We start from the raw sequence: 20042 nt of genomic DNA, 5'->3' as shown, positions 1-20042 counted from the left end.
GATTGATACACGGTCTTATATGTGAGAAAGTCACTTAAACTACGAGATTTACGCCACTGGCGTTCTACTTTACGTGACAGTTTTTGTAGGTGTCTAGTATATTTAGAGTGCCATGGTTGACATCTAAGTCTACGTGGAGTGTGATGGGTAGCTGGAGCCACTTCATCAAGTGATAGATGTAGTCCCGGGTGGTGGGTTCCTTCATTCTTCATTCAAGAGTAGATGTTGGGATAAGAGAAGATTCAGGGCTGCAGAATTGCGAGAGTGGAATTGTTGTAGAGATTTAGGGAGAGGTTTGGACCTGTCCAGATGACTATCACATTAAAATCCCCTCCAAAAACTACTATGCCCTGTCTAACAAGAGCCAGTAAACTATTAAAAGTGTGGAAGAAAGCAGCCTGAGATTGTTTTGGAGCATAAATATTTTAAACTGTGTACGGAATCCCATTCAATGTCCCAATTAATATGAAGTATCTACCCTCAGGACCTTAATTATCTCTGAAGGTGTAAGTATAAGATGACGGCCAAATAGAATGGACACGCCTTTCTTTTTACAAGTGGGACCCCGAACGTCCACACACCGCTGCACCAAGAGGTAAGCCACTGGAGGGAGGTCAGCTTTAGGGGGGAGGGTTTGGGTACGTCTGTTTCCACCCAGGGAGGGGGGCGTTAGGCAGCAGGGAGGTGGGGTTAGGCTTAGACACCACCCAGGGAGGGTTATGATCAGATTGCAGGAAGGTGGCTATGTTTAGGCTCTCGGAAGCAAGGGTTAGGTTTATGCAACACTGGGGAGGGTTAGGGTTAGGCTGTGGGGGGGGGGGTTAGGTTTTAGCTGTGGTATGGGGTTAGAGTTAGGGGGCCGGGGGGGAAGGTAAGTTTACTTCCTTCCCCTCTCGGGTTTCTGAACATCAGGATGCCATGGTTGGTATTATGACCACTGGCATTCTGAACGCCGGCAAATCATACCCAACCCTAATAATCTAATGATTAATCAGATATGGAGAGAAAATTAAATACTGTAACATTTGTATAAAAGGGACTTCAGACTTTAGGGAGAATGTTCTCCAAGATATAAGAAATGAGTACCCTACAAATTTAAAATAATGATTTTCACAATTGAGTTCTCCCATAGGGTCTACTAGGTTATGACGGCTGTCGGGATCCCGACGCCCAGCATACCAGCGCTGGGATCCCAACTGCCAGCATGCCGGCAGAAGGGTAGAGCACAAAAGAGCCCCAATGCGGGCTCGCTGTACTCACCACGTTGCGGGTACGGTGGCGCGCTACGCATGCCACGCTATTTATTCTCCCTCCAGGGGTGTCATGGACCCCCCAAGAGGGATAATAGTTGTCGGTATGCCAGCTGTTGAGATCCCAGCGCTGGTATGCTGAGCTCCGGGATCCAGACAGCCGGCATATCAAATGCCTCCCCTCCCATAATATCCATTTATCTAAGGTACGCAACACAATGGCTCAGATTTTTCTGGCTGGGATCTGCCAGTATAATGGTTTTTAAAATGAGAACAATATGCAAAGAGAAGCACATTACGTAATAATGGAAAGGCTTTGCTATTATTGACTGTGAAGTAAAAAAAGTCAAATGTAGCAAACAACATAGGGGGTCATTCCGAGTTGATCACTCGCTAGCTATTTTTTTGCAGTGCTGCGAACAGATAGTCACCACCTATGGGGGAGTGTATTTTTGCTTTGCAAGCGTGCGATCGCATGTGCAGCAGAGGGGTACAAAAAAGTTTTGTGCAGTTTCTGAGTAGGTTTGTACTTACTCAGCCCTTGCGATCACTTCAGCCTGTCTGGTCCTGGAATTGACGTCAGACACCCGCCCTGCAAACGCTTGGACACGCCTGCGTTTTCCCAAACACTCCCAGAAAACGGTCAGTTGACACCCATAAACGCCTTCTTACTGTCAATCTCCTTGCGATCGGCTGTGCGAATGGATTCTTCGTTAAATCCATCACTCAGCAACGATCCGCTTTGCACCTGTATGACGCGCCTGCGCATTGCGGTGCATACGCATGCGCAGTAGTGACCTGATTACTGCACTGTGAAAAACAGCAGCATGCGATCAGGTCGGAATGACTCCCAAAGTTGCTAACTGTCTTGATTACATATATTGATCTAAGTTGGTGACTTAGGTTATTGGGTGGACTTAATGAGAAATTGGGTAGTCAGTGGAGAGCAGCTTTCTACTGTAAATATAAATGTTCTGATATTTATTTAATAAAAACATCCCAGCTGTTTTGGAGAAGCAGGTTTTAAAATGATTGTTTGGTTGAATAGGTATAAAACGTCAATAAACTAGTTTAGCAATTTCTTTTTTGAAAAGATTTATATTATGATGCATGTGTGCGTGTAAGGTTAAATTTGTATTGAGACAGTATCAAATAACAACATATATTTACTGCAATTCCACAGAAAAGAAGCATTAAAAATATAATTTAAAATAGAATAAATGTTGCAGAAATAACAAAGAAATGTCTGAGGTCTCATTTATAATTCCAGAATTATGCTTAGTCCTGTTAAAGCCTTAAAGTATTTTAAAGTATTGAGTGTGCTTGTAGCAGAGGTTGAGCAGTTTGTAAAAGCTATTAACATGCCATATGCACTGATTTATACATATTTCCTACTGACCATTACCTGAGAGACTACCAATAAAACTGTGTGTTAAAGCCTGGGCAAAAGCTCAATTGCAAATATTAGAGTAGATTTTGTGCCCAGTATTAACCAATATATTCAAATCTAAAACTGCTTTTGGCTATAGGTCTTATTATAGTATGAATCACCCCCATAATATTGAGATGCCACTTATCAAGCACATCAAGATAATAATATTCTGAAGAAATAAATTTGGTAGTTACAGTATTGTAGGTGAAAAAAGGAAGGTTTTATTTAGTGTCTTGAGATGTATAAAATCATATGTATGATCTACACTAGATAATGAAGCAATATTCTTTAATTGTGTAACATTTGTCACATTGTGGGTTCTACTACAAATAAGTCCAATTCACTGTGGAAATGATTGTATGTCCTGCACCAAAGCAACGCATGAAACAAGAGAAAAAACATTCCAGGCACTGGAGGAAACCAAAGGAAAATGTAAAAAAAAAAACCCACAATTGGGCCAGATGTACTAATCCTTAAAAAGTGCTAATTTGCATGGTGATAAAGGGGGGTCATTCCGACCCGATCGCACGATGCAGTTGTTCTCAGCGCAGCAATCGGGTCTTAACTGCGCATGCGTCGGTGCATGCCAGAGGGCCGAAGGCCGTCGTTACCTAGCGATCGCCTCTGCCTGATTAATAGGTAGGGGAGGTCGCTAGGAGGGAGGGGGCTGCACGGCGGCGTTTGGCCGCCGTTTTCAGGATATGGTCTGGCCAATGCAGGCGTGACCGGACTCTGCGGGGGGCAGGCCGCATAGGCTGCGTGATGTAACACACAGCCGCTGTGACCATGGGCAGCGACGAGTAACTCCCGGCCAGCCGCAGGAGCTGCGGTGGCCGGGAGTTACTCTTCAAGTAAAAAAGCATCGCCGCTGTGCAATGCTTTTGTACTTGTGCGGGGGGGGCTGGACTAACATGCGGGGAGGACAGGGCATCCCTCCGCATGTCTGGGAAGATGATCGTATCTGTGCTAAATTTAGCACAGCTACAATCAACTCAGAATGACCCCCAAATGACCAATCACTCAGCTTCTAACTGTCATTTTTAAACCCAGCCTGTTACATGGCAGTTATGAGCTGATTGGCTAGTACTTTATCACCGTGAAATGTATCACTTTTCAAGGCTTAGTACATCTCCCCCATGACTGAAGCAGCTGCGGTTAAGAAAGTCAAACAGAGAAAAAAAAGGACCAGCAGCACTATACCCAGAGCACTACAATACATTTAAAAAAAAACTATGTGAAAACTAAGACTGTGCTCATGTGATCTAACTAGAGATGTGCACCGGACATTTTTTGGGTTTTGTGTTTGTTTTGGATTTGGTTCCGCGGCCGTGTTTTGGATTCGGACGCATTTTGGCAAAACCTCCTTTAAAAATTTTTGTCGGGTTCGGGGGTGTTTTGGATTCGGGTGTTTTTTTTCAAAAACCACTCAAACCAGCTTAAATCATAGAATGTGTGGGTAATTTTGATCCTATAGTATTATTAACCTCAATAACCATAATTTCCACTCTTTCCAGTCTATTCTGAACACCTCACACCTCACAATATTATTTTTAGTCCTAAAATTTGAACAGAGGTCGCTGGATGACTAAGCTAAGCGACCCAAGTGGGTAGCACAAACACCTGGCCCATCTAGGAGTGGCACTGCAGTGTCAGACTGGATGGCACTTAAGAAAATAGTCCCCAAACAGCACATGATGCAAAGAAAAGAGAAAAAGAGGTGCACTGTGGTCGCTGGATGGCTAAACTAAGCGACACAAACACCTCAATATCACAGGAATTATTTGTTCTAATCAATGGTATTATTGGTCCAAATCACTGGAAGAAAATGACAAAATATCAGGAATTATTCGTTCTAATCAATGGTATTATTGGTCCAAATCACTGGAAGAAAATGACAAAATCACTGGAATTAAATGGCAGTAATGTCGGGAATTATATCAAATGGCAGTACCACTGGACATATACAGATTTGTCAGACAGGATGGCACTTAAAAAAATAGTCCCCAAACAGCACATGATGCAAAGAAAAGAGAAAAAGAGGTGCACTGTGGTCGCTGGATGGCTAAGCTGAGCGACACAAACACCTCAATATCACAGGAATTATTTGTTCTAATCAATGGAATTATTGGTCCAAATCACTGGAAGAAAATGACAAAATCACTGGAATTAAATGGCAGTAATGTCGGGAATTATATCAAATGGCAGTACCACTGGACATATACAGATGTGTCAGACAGGATGGCACTTAAAAAAATAGTCCCCAAACAGCACATGATGCAAAGAAAAGAGAAAAAGAGGTGCACTGTGGTCGCTGGATGGCTAAGCTAAGTGACACAAACACCTCAATATCACAGGAATTATTTGTTCTAATCAATGGAATTATTGGTCCAAATCACTGGAAGAAAATGACAAAATATCAGGAATTATTCGTTCTAATCAATGGTATTATTGGTCCAAATCACTGGAAGAAAATGACAAAATCACTGGAATTAAATGGCAGTAATGTCGGGAATTATATCAAATGGCAGTACCACTGGACATATACAGATGTGTCAGACAGGATGGCACTTAAAAAATAGTCCCCAAACAGCACATGATGCAAAGAAAAGAGAAAAAGAGGTGCACTGTGGTCGCTGGATGGCTAAGCTAAGCGACACAAACACCTCAATATCACAGGAATTATTTGTTCTAATCAATGGTATTATTGGTCCAAATCACTGGATTAAAATGACAAAATCACAGGAATTATTCGTTCTAATCAATGGTATTATTGGTCCAAATCACTGGAAGAAAATTAAAAAATCACTGGAATTATTTGGCAAGATCACTGTAATTAATAATTATAAATCACTGATATTAATTGGTAAAATCTTGCTATCGCCTGCCTAGTGAAGTGGAATCTAGATGGGATTTTGTACCAGGGGCACAATAACTTCATCAATTGTCTAAATCCCAATGCACTAATGGCGGAAAACTGGCGCACGTCTAACAGCGCACTGATGACACTGAGAACTGATGATACTACAGAGTACTGACACTGAGCAGCGAGAACAGCACTGGACTATTGTACTGTAGTATACTGGTCACCACAATGCAGCACTGACACTGAACACAGATATTAAGCACTGGTCAGGATACTAGAAGTGACATGGTGCAGCAAGATAACGCTATGGCCTACTGTACTCTACTACTATATACTGGTGGTCACCACAATGCAGCACTGTACTACTATATACTGGTGGTCACCACAATGCAGCACAGATCGTGGGCACTGATCAGGATACTAGAAGTGACACAGAGCAGCAAGATACAGCAATGGCCTACTGTACTGTACTACTATATACTGGTGGTCACCACAATGCAACACTGTACTACTACTATATACTGGTGGTCACCACAGTGCAGCACAGATATTGAGCACTGATCAGGATACTAGAAGTGACACAGAGCAGCAAGATACAGCAATGGCCTGCTGTACTGTACTACTATATACTGGTGGTCACCACAATGCAGCACTGTACTACTATATACTGGTCACAACAATGCAGCACAGATATTGAGCACTGATCAGGATACTAGAACTGAGTCTTACACGGAGCTGCAAGATAGAACAATGGCCTACTGTACTGTACTACTATATACTGGTGGTCACCACAATGCAGCACTGTACTACTATATACTGGTCACAACAATGCAGCACAGATATTGAGCACTGATCAGGATACTAGAACTGAGTCTGATACGGTGCTGCAAGATACAGCAATGGGCTACTGTACTGTACTACTATATACTGGTGGTCACCACAATGCAGCACACTGAGCACAGATATTGAGCTTTTCAGGCAGAGAACGTATCCACGTCCTCTCCGCTCAATCTACAATGCACGAGTGAAAATGGCGGCGATGCGTGGTTCTTTATATGGAATACGAATCTTGCGAGAATCTGACAGCGGGATGATGACGTTCGGCCTCGTTCAGGTTAACCGAGCAAGGTGGGAAGATCCAAGGCTGCCTCGGACCCGTGTAAACCACGTGAAGTTTTTTTTTTTTTTTTGGGGGGGGGGGTTCGGATCTCGATGAACCGAACCCGCTCATCTCTAGATCTAACTATTACTGGTGGTCGCCACAATGCAGCACTGTACTACTACTATATACTGGTGGTCACCACAGTGCAGCACAGATATTGAGCACTGATAAGGATACTAGAAGTGACACAGAGCAGCAAGATACAGCAATGGCCTGCTGTACTGTACTACTATATACTGGTGGTCACCACAATGCAGCACTGTACTACTATATACTGGTCACAACAATGCAGCACAGATATTGAGCACTGATCAGGATACTAGAACGGAGTCTTACACGGAGCTGCAAGATAGAACAATGGCCTACTGTACTGTACTACTATATACTGGTGGTCACCACAATGCAGCACTGTACTACTATATACTGGTCACAACAATGCAGCACAGATATTGAGCACTGATCAGGATACTAGAACTGAGTCTGATATGGTGCTGCAAGATACAGCAATGGGCTACTGTACTGTATTACTATATACTGGTGGTCACCACAATGCAGCACACTGAGCACAGATATTGAGCTTTTCAGGCAGAGAACGTATCCACGTCCTCTCCACTCAATCTACAATGCACGAGTGAAAATGGCGGCGATGCGCGGTTCTTTATATGGAATACGAATCTTGCGAGAATCTGACAGCGGGATGATGACGTTCGGCCTCGTTCAGGTTAACCAAGCAAGGTGGGAAGATCCGAGGCTGCCTCGGACCCGTGCAAACCACGTGAAGTTTTTTTTTTTGGGGGGGGGGGTTCGGATCTCGATGAACCGAACCCGCTCATCTCTAGATCTAACTATTAAAAACTAAATAACTTTCACATAATAATATGTATATATAATTATTCTGCCATGTATGTCCCATGTCAGATATGCGTAATGGATCGGACCATCCACGATATCCCCAAGCTAATGGTTCTCACTCGGGCTAGAGAGAAGGAACCATGGGAAAGTGTGGTGAATGTATATGTAAGGGTTATGCTGGGAGTGGAGGGGTAGCAGTTGATTTACCAACGGACACAATACTGACCGTCATAATCCTGACAGCCATTGACCGACAGTCAAAATACCAACACGGTCAAAATACCGACATTCACTATGCCAACATAATCAGAATACCGTTGTTTAAAAAAGGGACGCTCCTACTTTTAGCAACTTGGGTCAGCCACCGGCCAGTGAAATACACTGTTACAGTACATTGGCCATGCGCTACCTATTGCTGTTATTAGGCAGCACACAGCCATATTATATTACAGCCCTGTCCTTACCTCTGTTTCCTTTCTGCTGACCGGCCATTGACTCCACCCCTCTTCTTTCTGATTGGCTGGACTGCATAACACATGCACAGAGGGCATGTGAGTGATTGACTTCCACACTGACCTTCTTGCCCAGCATGCTGCTCTGACGAGAGCAATCACTGCGCTGTACAGGAGTATAGGAGCCATTGCCAGCAATTGAAGAGGTGTCAGTGACTATATCTCCACAACTGCTCCCAGCCCAGCTACACAGGGTTCTAACTGCACTGCATTCCCCCCACAGCACGCACCTGTCTGTTTCTAACCCTACATGATCCACTGTCATACAAACCGTTGGTATCTACTTCTCCCTGACACCTATTCCCACCACCCCCGGGTGCCTGTACCCCACTGTCACCCACTGCCTATATTTTCTTTCCCCCTTTATTACCAGTTTTGTGTGTGTGTGTCTCTCTCCATCTGTCCCAACCATGTATACCACTGCCCCTACCCATGTGTAGTTCTTCCTAGCCATGTGTGCCTCTGGCCATACCCATGTGTACCTCTGCCCGGACCCATGTGTGCCTCTGCTCCTATGCATATGTGCCTCTGCCCCAACCTATGTGTGCTTCTACCACAACCCATGTGTGTTTCTGCCCTGACCAATGGGTGCCTCTGCCTGTACCCATACATGCCTCTGTCCGTACCCATATGTGCCTAAGCTCATATCCATTTGTTCCTCTGCCCCAATCCATGTGTGTCTCTGCTCATACCCATGTGTGCCTCTGCCCATACACATGTGTGCCTCTGCCACGATCCACGTTTGTCTCTGCTGCTACCCATGTGTATCTCGGCCGATACCCATGAGTGTAGAGCCAGTGCTAGGGTGTTTTGCACCCCATACAAACTATAAATTTGCACCCTTTCATAATTTAAAAAGGGACGGCATGCATTAAAAATGGGTGTGGTCTCACAAGTAATAGGTGTGGCCACACAATATTATCCCCATTTCAAATTACGCCACAGAGTAGCACAATCTTATTCACATTACACCGCAAGTAGTAGTGCTGAATATACACAATGCCAAGAGTAGTAGCACTGCTAACACACATAATACCCACAATAGTAGTGCTGCGTATACATAACGCCCGCTAGCAGTAGTGCCACTTATACATAAGGAACCCAGCAGTAGCGCCACTGGAGCCCTGGATACTGTAGTTCTTCTCCAGAGAGGTTAGTAGCCAGCTACTATGGGGCCCAGAGCTGAGAGAGGCCACCTTCCCTGTCACAGTTACATGTGTTATATATAGGGGTGTTATATATAGGGGTGTAGCTACCATAGGTACTGTGACTGCCTACCAATGCAATGCCTCACCTACTGGTGTGATCTCCACCTCATGTGACACGATCCTCCTGCTGTGACTGCCTACCAGTGTAATGCCTCACCTACTGGTTAGATCTCCACCTCCTTTGACACGATCCTCCTGTTGGTGCTGTGACTGCCTACTAGTACAATGCCTCACCTACTGTTGTGATCTCCACCTCCTGTGACACGAACCCTCTGCTGGTGCTGTGACTGCCTACCAGTGCAATGCCTCACCTACTAGTGTGATCTCCACCTCCTGTGACATGATCCTCCTGCTGGTGCTGTGACTGCCTACCAGTGCAATGCCTCACCTCCTGGTGTGATCTCCACCTCCTGTGACATGATCCTCCTGCTGGTGCTATGACTGCCCACCAGTACAATGCCTCATCTACTGGTGTGATCTCCACCTCCTGTGACATGATTCTCCTGCAAGTGATGTGACTACTTACCAGTACAATGCCCCACCTACTGTTGTGATCTCCACCTCCTGTGACAAGATCCTCCTGCTGGTGCTGTGACTGCCTACCAGTACAATGCCTCAGCTAATGGTGTGATCTCCACCTCCTGTGACATGATTCTCCTGCAGGTGATGTGACTGCCCTACTAGTGCAATACCTCACCCACTGGTGTGATCTCCACCTCCTGTGACACGATCCTACTGCTGGTGCTGTGACTGCTTACCGTGCTGCATTAGCCTTGCTTCCTACCACTGTGGGTAATGCTAACAATTTACTTAAGCCCAATTTGTGTTCGGCCTCGCTTATAGCTGACTTACTCCAAGCTACATGAGGCCACTTTTCATATATTTCCAGTGCCACTTTACGTTCCCAATCCGCCCCTGTCTGGCATGGGAGAAATGTGTATGATAAATCAAAGTAAATGTACCAGGAGGTATTGACAAGCCTTTATAACATTATCTTATACCGTGAATTTCTTACCCTGTTTCCAAGACAAATAATTAATTTAACTTGTTAATTAAGTGAAAGGAAGATATGATATTTTCCGGGAGATGTATCAAGCCATGGAGAGAGATAAAGTTGAGTATTTGCCCAAATCAAATGAAGCTTCTAACTACAGGTATCATTTCATGTACTGTGCTAGATAAGTGACAGAAGATGATTGGGTGGTTTGGACATCTGCACTTTATTTCTCTCCAAGGCTTGATACATCTCCCCAAGAGTGCTGTATATAAAATATATGTCTGGCAGCTATACAGCAGGCCAGGAGCACCAGCAGGACAGTAGAGTAACAGTTATATCAGTAATAATTTGCGGACCCTGTAAAATTAGTATTCAGTAAAGACGGGAGACTCAGTCAATGAATACATAAAACATTTTTTAGTTTATGTTAAAATATAAAAAGTTTACTAAGTGGAATATTTAATAAATAATGTTTGCGAGACATCTCCAAAAACAGTCGGTTTTGGGGGCTGACCACAAATAATACCAACCCATCTCTATCCTCCCTTTTGGCTCCAAACTCCTTGAGCGTATTGTCTACAACCGCCTTACTTCCTTTCTTTCCTCACACTCACTGCTTGACTCATTCCAGTCTGGCTTCCGTCCTCTCCACTCCACTGAAACTGCCCTTACAAAAGTAAGCAATGACCTCCATGCTGCTAAATCTAAGGGACACTACTCTCTACTTATTCTACTTGATCTCTCTGCTGCTTTTGACACTGTGGACCATCCTCTCCTACTGCAAATCCTTCACTCCATTGGTCTGCGTGACACTGCCCTCTCTTGACTGTCCTCCTACCTTTCTGACTGTTCATTCTCTGTCTCTTCTCATGACTCCACCTCCCCCTCACTTCCACTAACTGTAGGGGTACCCCAAGGTTCTGTCCTTGGTCCTCTTCTCTTCTCTCTCTATACGTCCTCACTAGGTAAGCTCATTAGTTCTTTTGGTTTCCAATATCATCTCTATGCTGATGACACCCAAATCTATCTTTCCTCTCCAGACCTCTCCCCTGCTCTCCTCACTCGTATCTCCAACTGTCTCTCTGCTACCTCTTCCTGGATGTCCCAGCGCTTTCTTAAACTTAACATGTCTAAGACCGAGCTGATCATCTTCCCTCCCTCCCGCATAACCTCACCTCCTACAATCTCATTATCTATCAATGGCACTACTATCTCCTCTAGCCCCCAAGTGTGCTGTCCCTCTCCTTCAAACCACACATTCAGCACCTCTCACAAACCTGCCGTTTTCATCTTAAAAATATTTCCAGGATCAGACCCTTTCTGACCCAGGATGCTACTAAGACTCTTATCCACTCACTGGTCATCTCCAGACTGGACTACTGTAATCTCCTCCTGACTGGCATTCCTGACAAATACCTCTCTCCACTCCAATCTATCCTCAATGCTGCTGCCCGGCTCATTTTCCTCACCAAACGCACTACGTCCACCTCTCCTCTCTTACTAGACCTTCACTGACTCCCCTTCCCTTTCAGAATCCATTTCAAGCTTCTCACACTCGCTTATAATGCCCTCACCCACTCCTCTCCCATCTACATCTCTGACCTAATCTCCCTTTACACTCCCACCCGTCCTCTTTGCTCTGCTAATGCATGCCGACTCTCCTGCCTACGGATTACTTCCTCCCACTCCTACCTCCAAGATTTTTCACGTGCTGCACCACTTCTCTGGAATTCCCTACCTCTCCCCCTCAGACTCTCCACCTCTCTACAAAACTTCAAACGGGCTCTCAAGACCCACTTCTTCACCAAACCCAGCCAAATCTCATCCTAACCCTCTGTTCTACGCTCTCTATGTACCCCATCTGTGTCACCCATGTCTGTCTACACCTCCCCTTTAGAATGTAAGCTCTCACGAGCAGGGCCCTCTTCCCTCATGTGCTTATCCTTTCTTACTTTAATATTCTTCAACTGCAGCAAATCCAGCAGTCTTCTGCCACCTGATACTTATTCCAGTGTCATCTGCTGATGTAACTATGTTCATTTACCCTGTACTTGTCCTATACTGTCATCAACTGTAAGTTGCTGTTTTCCTGTTTAATTAATTATTTGTTTATGTACTCTGTAATTGGGTGCTGCGGAACCCTTGTGGCGCCATATAAATAAAGGATAATAATAATAATAAAATATTAACCAGCCCCTGAATGTATGTACTGGGGACTGCAATGGATATTTGAGATATCTATTGCGTTCCTCCTATTTTGAACACAAAAGCAGCCACCAAAAGTTTCTACGGCAGATGGTAAACTGTGAAACTCACCAAGCTCCAGAATGCAAAGCATTTCTGAGCTTGGCCCGGCAGATAATGTCATTTATAAATGGCTTTTTTTGTGGCCTGTGGGCTACATCATGCAATAATTCCCAGGAGAAGGATCCTTGGGATCCCTCTGCATTCCTGTCTGCTCTCACATACACAGTCTGACAATTGCACATGTGAACTAGCACAGCCGGTGTCTAAACCCAGAAGTAAAGTGATTGCATTAGCAATTATTTTACTTCTTATACATTGCTGGGACGGTCATGAGATTGGTACTCATTATGTAATAAAAGCTACACCTCTGGACTCACAAAGAGTCATCCTTCAGCACTCAGGAGAGGAAAAACCCCCTTGGGGGGAAACCTCTGGGGAATCATGGCCTCAGGATCGCCCTTCCCTCTGGGCATTAAGAGGTGTGCTAATAGAGGATCAGTATGTTATCCCAGCGCATGGGATCCCGGTGGTTGTTATACCAATGCTGGGATCCCAGTACAGAAAAGACCGACAGGGGTGAGTAAGGCGTGTTCTCCCCTCTCCCCACCCCCCTAACCCTGCCTGTCTGCAATCTAACCCTAACCTCCCCCCCTTGTGCCTAACCCACCCGCGGAAGTGCCCCCCCAACCCTGCCTGTCCGAAATTTAACCCTAACCTCCCCCCTTTGTGCTTAACCCACCCGCGGAGGTACCTAATCCTAACCTCCATCCCTGCTGCCTAAACCTTACCCTCCCTTCCCCGCATCCTAACCACTCCCGGGGGGGGGGGGGGGTCTAACCCTAACCAACCCTACCCACTGCCTAACCCTAACCTCCCCCCACCCACAGCCTAAACCTAACCCCCGGCCTGACGACTAAACCTAATCTCCCTACCTGATGCCTAAACCTAACCCTCCCTCCCCCAAAGCCTAACCACCCACGGCGGTCCTTAACCCTAACCCACCCTACCCGCAGCCTAACCCCTCCGCCTGATGCCTAACCCTCTCCCTCTCCCGCCTAACCCTGCCTGTCTGCAGTCTAACCCTAACCTGCCCCCTTTGTGCCTAACTCTCCCACAGAGGTGCCTAATCCTAACCTCTGTCCCTGCTGCCTAAACCTAACCCTCCCTCTAACACAGCCTAACCACCCCCCCTCCGTCCCTGCTGCCTAAACCTAACCCTCCCTCCCTCACAGCATAACCACTCCCGAGGGTGCCTAACCCTAACCCACCCTACCCGCAGCCTAATGCTAACCTCCTCCCACATGAAGCCTAAACCTAACCCAGCACCTGACGCCTAAACCTAACCCCCATCTGATGCCTAAACCTAACCCTCCCTCCCCTGCAGCGTAACCACCCCCCGAGGTGCCTAACCCTAACCAACCCTACCCGCAGCCTAACCCTAACCTCCCCCCACCCACAGCCTAAACTTAACCCCCCCGCCTGATGCCTAAACCTAATACCCCCGCCTAAACCTAACCTTCCCTCCCCCGCAGCCTAACCACCCCCGGGGGTGCCTAACCCTAAGCTCCCCACACCCGCAGCCTAAACTTAACCCCCTGCCTAACGCCTTAAACTAACCCTCCCACCTGATGCCTAAACCTAACCCTCCCTCCCACGCAGCCTAACCACACCCAGGGGTGCCTAACCCACCCTATCCGCAGCCTAACCCTAACCTACCCCCACCTGCAGCCTGACCCTAACACCCCTGCCTGATGCCTAAACCTAACCTCCCGCCTGACGCCTAAACCTAACCCTCCCTCCCTCGCAGCCTAACCACCTCCCCTCCCCCCCTTGCCTTATGCCTAAAGCTAACCCCCCTTGCCCAGTCCTAAACCTATGATCATGAGGATACAGGCGTAGGTATCCTTGCTCATTCGGAGTTCCAACGTCGGGATTCTGAAGAGTGTCGGGATCCCAGTGTCAGTATTCTGACTGCCGTAAACCCGACAGCCGGCATATTTATCACATCTCCTAATAGGTAATGCTTATGTCACAACATTTGGAGCATGTGTCCGCAGCTCTCCTCCCAGGGCAGCTATTCAGGGATCACCCACTGCGTGTAGACGAAGAGGAAGAGATGAAAAATCATTGTTAGTGGATGAACAAGCAGAGAGACAAACTGCAAACAGTGGTGTGGTTGTGTAGAGAGAAAAATCTCTCTATGGGGGTAATTCCAAGTTGATCGCAGCAGGAAATTTTTTAGCAGTTGGGCAAAACCATGTGCACTGCAGGGGAGGCAGATATAACATGTGCAGAGAGAGATAGATTTGGGTGTGGTGAGTTCAATCTGCAATCTAAATTGCAGTGTAATAATAAAGCAGCCAGTATTTACCCTGCACAGAAACAAAATAACTCACCCAAATCTAACTGTCTCTGCAAATGTTATATCTGCCCCCCCTGCAGTGCACATGGTTTTGCCCAATTGCTAAAAAAATTCCTGCTGCGATCAACTTGGATTTACCCCCTATGTAAATATGTTACTCTCACTACTGAGGACATAGAAAGTACCTAAAATAAGGACAATTATCCCAAAGGGGCCATTGTTGTTGTACAATACACACATCTCTTATAGTAATTAGTGGGTACCTTCAGAAAATAAATTTGACCAGTAAATAATAAAAGCTATAAATTGCTAACATTTAGGGGTCAATCCAATTAGGTACGAGTTACCATTGCTGTGACGTTTCAACAGCATCCAAACTCACACCCTTCGTGGCCAGATTCAGCCGATGGGGCTACCAGAAAGTGCGGCTGTTGTAAGACAAACTCACATCTAATTAAACTGACCCCTTAGTTGTTAAATGTGATAAAATAGTAAAATATAATGGTGTAATTGTCGGCCTGATTCAGTTGTGGTTGTTGAAGCAATCGCTGCTACAATCTTGCCGTTCACAATTGCATCGTGAGTCTGAGCAGTCGTAGGCTGAGCAAGTCTCCTAGACACAGGGGGCTCTCCAGCAGCAACACAGGTCGCAATGGGTAATTTATGCACGCACATGGAACGGCGTTTAAATGGACCTGACATGCCTGTATACAGTTAGCCACCCCCGTTACCACCTCAAAAGCTGACTTCCTGTCAATCGCTTTGCGATGGGATCCTCTATGTGAGCTTGATTTAATTTCGTGTGCAGTACAGCCTACACACGTGCACAGTGAAAAAGCATTGAGCCACTTGGTGCAACAGCAGCTCTGCACCCGCATCTGAATCAGGCCCCCTGAGCGGTAAGGAGAAGGACTCTAGGGAAAGGACTATGTCACCTTTATTATATGTAAAGATAGGGAAACAGTCACTTGTTACAGCTCCAATTCACATCATTTATACCATTCTGTACCATTTCATCATTTGGTTATTCCATGGTGGAGATGTATTAAGCCCTGAAGAGTCATAAAGTGGAGAGAGGTAAAGTACCAGCCAATCAGCTCCTAACTGCCATGTTACAGGATGTGTTTGAAAAATGACAACTAGGAGCTGATTGGTTGTTAGTTTATCTCTCTCCACCTTATCACTCTCCCAGGCTTTGTACACCTGCCCCCAGTTCATTGATATACTGTAAATGTCAGCCATTTCACTATCTCACCCGATCTGTATTGTTCTTCCCCCGATCTGTATGTTCTGTATCATGCTCTCCCCACCCTTCCTGTTTTTCTGTATTACAGTATGTTCTACATCTCGCAACCCCCAAAAGTGTATGTCCTTCCTCTATATGTCCTATAGAATATGCCACAATTTCTATGTTTTTGTATTGTGCCCCCACACCATCTCTATGTGCTATACCAAGTTGCCCCCTTCTGCATGTTTTGTATTGTCCGCTCTCCCCCACCATAGACCTATGTTTTGTACTGTGCTCTCAATACCCCCCACCACACACACAATTACACAAGTATGGTAACTTACTTCCTGCATGCTATTCTCCAGTCACTAATTCCTCTGCGACCTCTCCCGTCGTCTTCAACTGACACTTTGCAGATCTCTTTTTGTATTGTGCCCCCACACCATCTGTATGTGCTATACCAAGTTGCCCCCTTCTGCATGTTTTGTATTGTCCGCTCTCCCCCACCATAGACCCTATGTTTTGTACTGTACTCTCAATACCTCCCACCACACACACACAATTACACAAGTATGGTAACTTACTTCCTGCATGCTATTCTCCAGTCACTAATTCCTCTGCGACCCCTCCCATCATCTTCAACTGACATTTTGCAGATCTCTTTGCCGGTCACCCGACACTCTGCAAATCTCTTTGCCAGAACTTTGCCAAATGATGATCTAAATAACCAGAATTTCCTGGTCAGACATACTAAGGGGTATATTTACTAAAATTCGTAATTTTCAGAATGAGGTTAAAGTTCAAACACGAATTACATCGAATGTGTGAAATTGCAACTTTTTGAATTTATTACGACTAATTTACTATGCTGTCGTATTCTGCATTTTCGTGTATTCCGATGTCGATGTCATTCGTATTTTTTGGCAGTGTTTTACGGGAGTCAATAGTAAAACACTGCCGACATTAACACAATGAATGTCGGCCGGATCTGTGAGATCCGTGCAGGGCTTCATTGTGCACCTTTCGTAAAAAAAAAAAAAGTGTTAAATTTTTTTTTTTTTAAATGCGTGGGGTCCCCCCTCCTAGGCAAAACCAGCCTCGGGCTCTTTGAGCCGGTCCTGGTTGTCAAAATATGGGGGGGGGGAATTACAGGGGTTCCCCCATATTTCATCAACCAGCACCGGGCTCTGCGCCTGGTCCTGGTTTAAAAAATACGGGGGACAAAAAGCGTAGGGGTCCCCCGTATTTTTTGAACCAGCACCGGGCTCCACTAGCCAGGTACATATTGCCACATCCGGGGGACACTTTTATTGTGGTCCTGGTGGCCCTGGCATTACATCCCCAACTAGTCACCCCTGGCCGGGGTACCCTGGAGGAGTGGGAACCCCTTAAATCAAGGGGTCCCCCCTCCAGCCACCCAAGGGCCAGGAGTGAAGCCCGAGGCTGTCCCCCCCATCCAAGGGCGGCGGATAGGGGGCTGATAGCCAAGTGTAAAAAATCAGAATATTGTTTTTAGTTGCAGTAATACAAGTCCCAGGAAGCCTCCCCCGCAAGCTGGTACTTGGAGAACCACAAGTACCAGCATGCGGTGGAAAACCGGGCCCGTTGGTACCTGTAGTACTACTACTAAAAAATACCCAACAAAAAACAGGACACACACACCGTGACAGTAAAAGTTTATTACATACATGCACGCCTCCATACATACATACTTACCTATACTCACACGAGACTCGGTCCTCTTCTCCATGTAGAATCCTCGGGGTACCTGTGAAAAAAATTATACTCACATAATCCAGTGTATCTTCTGTTCTTTGTATAATCCACGTACTTGGCAAAAAAAACTAACCGGAAACCCGACCACGCACTGAAAGGGGTCCCATGTTTACACTTGGGACCCCTTTCCCCGACTGCCAGGACCCCACCTGACTCCTGTCAAAGAGGGGCCCTTCAGCCAATCAGGGAGCGCCACGTCGTGGCAATCTCCTGATTGGCTGTGCGCTCCTGTAGTGTCAGTGAGGCTGCACACGGCAGAGATACAATGTAGCGCCTATGCGCTCCATTGTATCCAATGATGGGAACTTTGCGGTTAGCTGTGAGGTTACTTTCGGTCAACCGCTGACCGCAAAGTTTCCAATGGAGCGCATAGGCGCTACATTGTATCTCTGCAGCCTCACTGACACTACAGGAGCGCACAGCCAATCAGGAGAGTGCCACGACGTGGCGCTCCCTGATTGGCTGAAGGGACCCTCTTTGACAGGAGTCAGGGGGGGTCCTGGCAGTCAGGTAAAGGGGTTCCATGTGTAAACATGGGCCCCCTTTCAGTGCGTGGTCGGGTTTCCGGTTTGTTTTTTTGCCAAGTACGTGGATTATACAAAGAACAGAAGATACACTGGATTATGTGAGTATAATTTTTTTCACAGGTACCCCGAGGATTCTACATGGAGAAGAGGACCGAGCCTCGTGTGAACATAGGTAATTATGTATGTATGGAGGTGTGCATTGATAAAGCTGATTATCTTTACAGGAATAAAAGCTATACCTTAAATACACCGTAAATACACTTTAAACCTTAGCCGATGCGGCCGCTATGCTTTAATCACACTCCACGCACCTTTTACGCTATTAGCGTACAGAGTCCCGTACAGTGTACGGACTTTGTGTACACACGCCGCGCTGACGGTACAAAGTACTCACAGCGCGTACACACCCAGAGATACACTTAAAACCTTCTACAGCAATGCAATGCAATAATAATAATAACAACACACTGTAAACCTTAGCAGGGCAATGAGCACACGACACAAATTGTGATTAACCACTGGGTTCCGACACCACAGTGGATTATTTCTGAAAAGGGGTTTACAATACAAATTATTATTATTATTATCCTTTATTTATATGGCGCCACAAGGGTTCCGCAGCGCCCAATTACAGAATACATAAACAAATAATCAAACAGGAAAACAGCAACTTACAGTTGATGACAGTATAGGACAAGTACAGGGTAAATAAACATAGTTACGTCAGCAGATGACACTGGAATAAGTATCAGGTGGCAGAAGACTGCTGGATGTGGTGCAGTTGAAGATTATTAAAGTAAGAAAGGATAAGCACATGAGGGAAGAGGGCCCTGCTCGTGAGAGCTTACATTCTAAATTATACACTACAATACAAGACAATATATAACAGAATAATGGCTACAGTCAATGTACATACGTGAGTATATTCGCGTGCGCTTCCCGGTCCGGTCCTCCTTCATCAAATAGATAACGTTGTGAGTCTTGTGTGTGGCCGGGCTGCAGCAGGCTTTATTTATACAATTCTTCCAAAAGCAATACAATGGATACTGTAATCCCTTTGTCCATTGGACACAGGAATGCACTTTTACAGTACAGGAGAGGTCATAGGTTGATTTGAAAAGGTAGGCGATGTCTTTCTTAACTGCTCTTGTGGGTGGTCTCCTCTGAATTCCCGCCGCAAACATAATATACAGTAAATACAGTTTATATCTATATTCTGCTTCTGCACATAACAATCCGCAGGAACATGCGATCTTCCGCAGACCAACACCGGAATGTTACCCTTAAAATACCCTACAGTTGGATACCAAACACCACCTTATAACCTTAGTCTGTCCCCTCCTATCCTGTAAAGGTGAATCCCTTTGTTCTGCAACCATTTAAACAGCTATAAATTTCTGATGTGGTGCAAGGAGACTATGTGTACATTGTGCACTATTTGGATTAAATATGTAATGTGTTTTGATGGCTCTCCATGCGTGCACAAACTCTGCCGTAAATACCCATACCACGCGCTGATGCGCAGGATCGCAGGAGCGACCATACGCAAATTGCGGATATGTGCACGCACGGCAGAACAAGTGCACGCGCAGTGGGCATGTGTGTGCAGTTTATACGTGCTGTGCG

At 45.8% G+C, this 20042-nt stretch overlaps 1 long non-coding RNA gene across 1 annotated transcript in view; it reads left to right on the top strand.

Annotated features, from left to right (window-relative positions):
- The window catches only part of LOC134928972 (uncharacterized), a 95868-nt gene that overhangs the window by 29659 nt on the left and 46167 nt on the right, over nt 1-20042 (top strand). Inside the window, exon 2 of the long non-coding RNA XR_010178174.1 lies at nt 485-595. This is a non-coding gene — a long non-coding RNA (uncharacterized LOC134928972). The remainder of the gene's footprint in view (nt 1-484; nt 596-20042) is intronic.

Source organism: Pseudophryne corroboree, chromosome 5 (genome assembly GCF_028390025.1).
Source record: "Pseudophryne corroboree isolate aPseCor3 chromosome 5, aPseCor3.hap2, whole genome shotgun sequence".
Classification (NCBI taxonomy): Eukaryota; Metazoa; Chordata; class Amphibia; order Anura; family Myobatrachidae; genus Pseudophryne; species Pseudophryne corroboree.
This window is presented reverse-complemented; position numbering and strand designations above follow the sequence as displayed.